This window comes from Lactuca serriola, chromosome 6 (genome assembly GCF_051521515.1).
Source record: "Lactuca serriola cultivar US96UC23 chromosome 6, Lser_US96UC23_V15, whole genome shotgun sequence".
Classification (NCBI taxonomy): Eukaryota; Viridiplantae; Streptophyta; class Magnoliopsida; order Asterales; family Asteraceae; genus Lactuca; species Lactuca serriola.
In genome coordinates, this window is record NC_136413.1 from 126,773,749 (window position 1) to 126,782,159 (window position 8,411).

Consider the following 8,411-nt stretch of genomic DNA (forward strand, 5'->3'; position numbering starts at 1 on the left):
CAATAACTCATATCTCTAGGTTTGAAGAATATAAGATATTATCGTCTCACGATTCACTCGTGATAATTTCCATGAAGTGAATCCAAATGAGCATGACTTGAATCCAATACTCAGGACTTATGAGCACTCATGAATGTTGTAGCAACCATTGCTATGTCTAATGCACATTAGACAAATCATACAAGCCAAATTCATAATAGTCTTAAATCGATACCTACTTCCAAAGTATGACTGACTATGGAGAGTTTGAATAACTTAGTCATTCGGGAAGAATGACCTAGTTATTCTGGAAGTCAAAACATGCAAAGTGAAACACAAGAATAATACTTAATCCTATACGGTCCCAAACTCTTGAGTGTAAATAAAAACCGTTTTATCTAAGCACCATATTGATTACTCATTATTCATTGTTTCTTATCAACTTAATACTTGAATTGAAACAATATTCATGCCATGCACCAATCATGCATACTATTTTCATCCAAACAATAGCTATGCGATACTCCAAGTGTGTACACTATGTTTACATATGGTATTCTCTTTGTGAAATAGATCAATTGACAATATTTCAGTGATATTTTTTTTCACAATTCCAATCCTTATTGTAAGTGTAAGAATACGAAACTCTTGCCATCTACTATAATCTGTTAGATTCTAAAATTATATGCAATGATCCCTTTGTAATGACTATGCACAGAAGTCACAAAGACTAAGCAACAGACATTACAGAGTATTCTAATAAAAAACAATTCCATGGAAATGAAGTCTCGAATTCAAAGTACATTCCTTTGAACATCCTTCATTGCATTAAGTTCTTTAATCTTGCATAGATTCAGAGAATAACTTCCACCTATGGAAACAATTCCATGTTACCATTTTGACTATCACTTCTGAACAAGAGTTGCCACTTTTCAGAATATGTCAATATGGTCCTTTCCAAAGTTTACATTATACTTCCAATTGTCCACGATCAACCAATCTTTGGTAAACCTCAGAGTGTCCTCGACAATTGGTTAATCATTTTAGTCATGTCTGGTTCTATTCTTTTTTCTTTTCCATGTTCTCACAATTCGAACAATGAAGAGGGATGTCGTAATCATAATCAAAATTTGAGAACGCAACCTATATAGAATTTCCTTATGTTCAACCATTCAAGCATAACATTCATATATATCTTTGACTAAAGTTGACTAAAATCTCAATCCAAGCTTGTAGAATTGGAATGAAGTATAAAATCCTCTCCCTTAATTATAGAAAAACAACTTTTCAAACCCGAATTGAAACTTTTATTTTCTATAATTAACATTGCTAACTTGCAACATTTAACATAAGAATAATGCTCCCACTAACATGATGATTATTATCTTACTAGCATAACACTTATGCTCCCACTAGCTTTGACATGTACCCAGAAATCAACTGGACTTCTAGAAATCAATACTTTATTGACTCTCTGACCAAAGTTCAGATTTCTGATACGAGACGCTTTGATAAGACTTTATCAAAACCATACACTTTTCCTTAGATAGCTTACATGTGTGTCTAAACAATTATGAAGAGGGATGTCATAGTCATAATCCTTAGACCTTTTGCCATTCTCACTAGTTACTGTGCCGATTAATCACACACACTCCACTAACGACATGAGAATGCAAATATAACAGTTGCTATCTACTTAAATTCTACTCAGTGAAAGCGTTTCCTCACCATCATTTTCATGAATCCAAGAGAAACTTTATGACACTTATATTTTTATGGTGTAAGTGTTCCTATCCATGTGAATTTGTCATAACCATAACCACAAGACAAGGTTAGTGACAAATACAAACTCATATGGACTGAACTTGCCCAGTCTCGTTTTCTTGCCACCTAACAACACAAGGGTCTGCCATTACTTCTAGGTTGTTATGCAAACAATTGAGAACTCATAGATCTCACAAGCATAGCCAACTTTAACTGGAATGAAACAGAAACAAGAATAAGTCAACACGATAGGTTATAAACCTTAAGTCGTGCGCTAGTGATTAACAATACTCTTGATCAGTTCTCGAAACTATCTCAAGACTCCCACTGTCCTCTTGACATATAAGATTCTCTTTTTCAAGAACTAAACCTCGACAAAACAAATATTTAAGAGTTAGTGCGGATTCTTATCAAGGAAAAACATTTCTCATAATTGGTCTTAGTTGGTCTTTGTCTTATCCAAAACATCACAACTTACCAATTTCAAATGTACAAGAGTAAGAAAACATTTTACTCTACATTTTACAAGTGTTTTAAACCTTTCTTAAGATTATGTCACTCAAGGCTCAATCTTGGAGTATGACTCTAAGATTTGATTTTGGAACGAAGTATGATTTATCTTTTGATTTAACCATTTCAACAATTCATGATTCCTCTCCTTATCCAAACAAATGAACTAAGGTGTCCTTAGAGGATCAATTGTGATATGGTTTCATAATCACTAAGATAATCATAAAACATGATACTCATGCACTCTCCCATCTCTTCAGATTAGAGAAACTTTTATCTTCCTTCCATATTTGATTCTTCTTATTCGTTCTGCCAATCCTTGAAACCTTTCCAATGTTTCAGAATTACACTTAAACTTGTAAGCATAACCATATTTACTAAACTTTAGTAAATCATAATGAATAATCTTAGTAGCATTTTGTGGTGGACTTGACCAACGCACAACCTAATGTACCCGATCCTTTAGTCCTTCACTTGACTCATATATACATGTGAATAAGGAATTAGTCTTAATTTTCCAAAGATGAAAATTCTTATTCATCATACTATACAACTTGCATGATTCCACGTTTCGGTCCAATTGAAACTTCGGTGATGAGAATATTTCCTTATTTGGTAAATTATGACACTACCACAAATGAAAGAATCAAATCTATTTTCCAATATTGCTATCAACGAAATCATATAAACAACAATTTGTCACAAATGTCATTGTAAGTATAATAAAAATAAATAAATCAAAACTCTTTTTTTCCTTTTTTTTAAACTTGCGGAAATATCTTATCCTTACAATGCAAATACATATGAAAACTATGTTGTTATCTATTCCTTAAGCAATCTATCATAACTCTTAAGCAACAACTCAAAATTTTGATCATCGAACCATGCGATCGAAATCTATTTTTGCGATCAGAATTAGCATACTCTTTTTTTAAGCTTCCTTTGATTCTCCAAAACATCAAAATGTAATTACATCATGTATTAAGAATCTCCAAATAGGAACTTAATAGAGTTAGATAGTGGACTTTTACCTGAAGCAAAGTCAATCTTTTTTACTTTTACCATCCTTATGAACTTTTAGGTAAATTCGGCAGATTCGCAACCAATGCACCTTCTTTTGGAAAAAGAAACATATGGACTCTTTGGAAATGGTACACTTGATTCTCTCAGACTTAGCTTTTCTCTTTACCATTGGTCAAATGACTTGACCATGGCCAATCCCTTTCCATTGGGAAGCGAAAGTTTTTCTGGACTTCCAATGTCACCATTGTCAATGTCCAAATAGGTTTGGGAAGTAGATCTTCTAGTCTAGTTTGCTTTACCAATGCTCCAAATCATTGCTGATTTAGCAATATCAAGCAAATAGGTAAGATCATTAAGGATCATGGCTTGATCTGTCATCAGGGTGTGACTGAAGAACCAAGTCAACAACCAGCTACCTCGAGACTTGAATACCCGACTCTCCCGGCTTGACAATAGGGATTGAGAGTGACTTTGAACTTTTCAAGTATTTGATCTTGTAGGATAGGGAGAATATGTTGATACATGAAGTGACCCTCTTAATGTTGTCTACCGCAGTCTACAACTTTCCACTGTCAAACTTCCTCAACAATCACATCCGAAGTCGTCAAGCTACTGCAGCCTTCTTTCTGTACTTAGTCTATTTTTTATTTATCTCTTGTAATACTCTCTATTGTCCAGTATGCCTTGCATGGCTACTCTTAGAGAATCAATCACTAGTATTTCTTGAGTCTCTATAAATGGAGCTCACGCTTTTTCAATCAATACAACTCTCTCGCTTTACTCATCTCTAAACCTAAACCATCTTTAAGTTATCCTTATACATCTCATATCTTTCTTACTCTCTAAAATCCTCTCGAACACAATTGATTAGTACTTGTCTTCGGAGCAAGCCATTTGTGACTCTATCACTAAGATTGATCTCACTCATTAACTTGGTTTGAATGCATTCCATGTTATGAATCAACTTATGTGTTTACTTGATATATCACCTGTTGTCATTTATGTTTCTTTACATTTCCGCAACTAACTATCTAACCATCTAACATATTAACTTATTATTGTTGAGATTTTAGATCCTTTGAGATTAACTAATTCCGTAGCCATACTTGTTCTAACGTTTGTTCAAGTGTGTCTCAAGTTTTTCTCGTAACAAAATAATTAGAGGAGGTGGAGGAAGTGAAGCATGATTTCCAATCCTATTAATGCACAAAAAAGGGATTAATCTTTCACCTTGATTGTCATGTGGGATATCATCTTTAATAGGAAAGCTTGTTCCTAAAGATTTGAGAAGACCATAGTTGTCTTAACTAGACATCTATAATGGGAGAAATTCAAGTTTAGTTGATTTAAAGTCCTTAATGTAACACCCAATATGAAATATTAAGATTAGGATCCAACAAACTATTTATAACCAGAATAGGGATGCTGTAATCCAAGCTATAAAATAGTTGAAGGTAGGTAAATGACGATTTACCAATTTCCACCATGAAAAACGAAATATAATTAAGTTTTAATTGGATTTGAAACTCCTAGATCTTTTGAGATACATTGAACTTTCAATGGCATGTTTGAATCTCGATTCTGATCTCTCAAGTTTGTGACTGGGATGCCGAGGATCACAAACAAGGTGTAAATAATCATGCAAATTGACTTGGTACCCTTAACTTTATCACTTAATTGATGTGTTGGTTAACCACCCACGCTCCACCAATCTATAATAAAGTCAAGTTGCCATTCGCCACTCTTACTAGTCCTTATTAGTGTGTCGGTTAACCACACACGCTCCACTAACGACTTGGTATGGTTCAAAGTGTAATTTTATGGGTTAGCACCTATTTCACATTTTCCTAAGTAACTAAGATTGGGAATTTATAAGTGTTTAGTTACTTAGTATTTATCATTATACTTTTAATGAAGGGAGAATTGTAGTCCTTTCCTACCCGTTCGGCTAACGACCCTCCACCAGTCAAGGAAGTGGTGGGTGAGAGTGGACACCCATTAAACTGCCATTTTATAGGCAGTAACTTTATACCCCCATATAGACCGACTTCGTGAATGGGGCCTACTAATGGTAAGATTGACTTTATCTTATACATATCTATATAATTAAAATTATAACAATAGTATAAGTGTTGAATTTTAAACTTTTAAAATTCTAGGGTTTGATTTGGAATTAAAGCATTAATAAGCAAAATTTACATATTCCAAAACATGAGGGCAAGTATTGAAACTTTTCAAAACTCTTGGATTTTCATAACTTATGAGTTTAATTCTAGTTTTAAAGACTTTAATGAAGAGAATCTTGAACATCAATAACTTGAGGACAAGTTATGAAATCCATAAAAACTATTTACGAGAAAAAGACTCTTCATTTTTGTAACCTATGAATTTTAATGACACTTTAAAAGAAAAACTCTTCATTTTGCATAACTTGAGGACAAGTTATGGAGTTCATAAAAAAACATTAAGATCAAATTACCAATTAACATAATAATCAAGTAATTTTTCTATGAACAAGATCAAACTCATAAGTGAGAATAAATCATATCAACAATTTTCAAGAACTTAACTAATCACATAAACTAAAACAAGTCTTGAAACTTTGACAATTATCATTTATTTGGATGAGAATAAACATTACCATAACATCAGAATCAAGTTTTATGAACAAAAACACTTTTTGGTAATGATTCTAATCCAAAATAGGCCAAAAAAAACTAAAAAAAAAACCACTGAATAGTCACCACCTCGTGGTGAACTGCCAGATTCCAAAACAACGATTTTTCTTGCAAATAGCATCAAGTATAATTGAAAACAAGCCTAGGCTCTGATACCACTGTTGGTTTTTGAGTATTCTAACACTCCTAAGTGTGATATAACTGTTGGGTTTTTAGCATTCTAACACTCCTAAGTGTACATGCAACCCTGAATACCTTGGAACTATGTTTTCTCTATTATACATGCAAATATGAATATCCAAGGTATTATCCTAACTATCATACTAAAACATTGATACATAGTAATACAACAAGTTAGAATTCATACCTCTTTGATGTAGCTTGATTTCATGGAGCTTAAGAGCCTAGTGCCCCAAGTGTGACACAACACCAGATGCACATGGAATAACTTGAGAGAAAATGCACACTTCATGAAATTGGCTTGCCCTCTACATACACAGATAGTGGCCGATTTTTGCACAAGAATAAGATACTTATATAGTTGTTACAATTACGGTAAACCCTAATTGTCATGGATTTCCATTTCCTTGGATCCATGGGTTCAAATACACATTGGAGCGTCCTATGGGTTTTAGCCCAACTTGATAATCTATGGAGTCTTAGCCCACTATACAAGTATGGATGATTTACACAATCAACCCATATATTTAATTAGTCTTCTTTTGATCACTTAATTAATTCTAGATTAATTCTTGATCAACACTAATTAAATAATATTATTAATATATTAGAACTTATAATATATTAATAAACCTTAAGTGTTATTTATCTGATTTTAGTCTATCCAAATGCACAGATCTGGACCATTGGATGGAATATAATCAAATGTCATGATCTGAGGGTCTATGATAGTAGAATGTGATAACATGTACCATATAATCACACAAATTTCAACATAAGGGCATTTTAGTCAATTAACCTATATTAAAAAAGGAAATTTTCGGATTTTTAGGGATGATTAATTTCTTTATTTTTTAAAAATCTGAATATTTTAAATTAATTCAATTTTAAAAATCCGATTTTATTCTGTTAGAATGATAGAATGTCAACCATAAACTAGTAAATATATTTTTCGATTGTATTCTGTCAGAATGACAGAATGTCAACCATAAACTAGTAAATACATTTTGAAAGACTACACAAAATCGATTCTTGAACTAATAATATATCAAAAAATTACATTGTATGATTGTGATTCATTGAATAATAACGAACATTATGAAAGAATAACAAGTATAATTCTTAAAAAATAACAACATTCTTAAAAAATGAGTGTGATCATTCTTTAATTCATTCTTCAACCCTTTCCCATCAGGTCTTCAAGCCATTCTTGAAGCCATTTCTACCAGAAATTCATTGCCAAGTAATTTGTAGTGATACACTTGTAAAACCTGCACATTAAACATACAAATAATTAACTACAATTCTATCAGAATACAACAAATAATATTCTTACAAAATAAACTATTCTGCAAGAATATTCTTTAAGAATTTGTATTATCAAGAATATACCCAACAAACAAAATAAGGAACTAGCATCAACCTATTCTGACAGAATAAGGAACTAACATTCTTCGGGTTCCCTGTGTTTCTTCTCGATATGCTCAATGTATTTAACTACAAATTCTGACAGAATAAGGAACTAGCATCAACCTATTGTTATGAAAATGGCATCCAACCCAATCTAAATAGAGTTATATAGTTCTGAAAAGAATAAGGAACAAAGTGAAGTAAAAACATTAAAGATTTTTAACTATTTTTTCATTGAGGCATGTTATCGAACACATAGAGGCCATGACAAAATGTTGTTTCAAGAAATTACCTGTGATCAGATTAAGCATATCATGCAGGCTAGCACCATCCTAACATCCTCATCAGAGTACAAATACATAGCAACTGTGTAACAAAAACAGAAACAAAAACAAAATTTTTTATGCAACTTGATTAGATTGTGATTTGAAGAATAAAGGACAAGTGAAATCAACGATTGAATCAATTAATCGGACCTTTCGACCAGCACGACCACTTTCTCCACAACAGTGTTTTGGAGGTTTTGCAATCAATGCAGAATTTCTCTTCACAACTTACCGATTCCTGAGAAATCAAAAAAGAAAGAGAAATAAAACAATAAAGAACTTATCTTCGAGCTTTGAAAATATCAATTAACGATTGACGATCGAGTGTGTGTATATACGATTTCTGTTGTGTTGATTGTCGTTTTGTTTCTGGAAATCAGAATCCAAAATCAGATACCTGAACTTGAAGTCAGAATCAGAGAGCTTGAAGGACGACTGAGAATTGAAGATGGAAGGTGAAAGAACCCTAACCGAGGACAAGGGTATGTGGATTACCGGACCAGAGAAATATTGATTCCTTGAATATAATACACGATGCAAG

General features: G+C 32.6%; 1 long non-coding RNA gene across 1 annotated transcript; it reads right to left on the reverse strand.

Moving 5' to 3' along the window:
* Positions 1 to 7,322: 7,322 nt before the first annotated feature.
* Positions 7,323 to 7,877, reverse strand: LOC145058871 (uncharacterized). Its single transcript, XR_013686551.1, has 3 exons — positions 7,837 to 7,877; positions 7,558 to 7,631; positions 7,323 to 7,405 (listed from the first exon to the last, which is right to left on the reverse strand). It is a non-coding gene; the product is annotated as an uncharacterized LOC145058871 (long non-coding RNA).
* Positions 7,878 to 8,411: the final 534 nt, after the last annotated feature.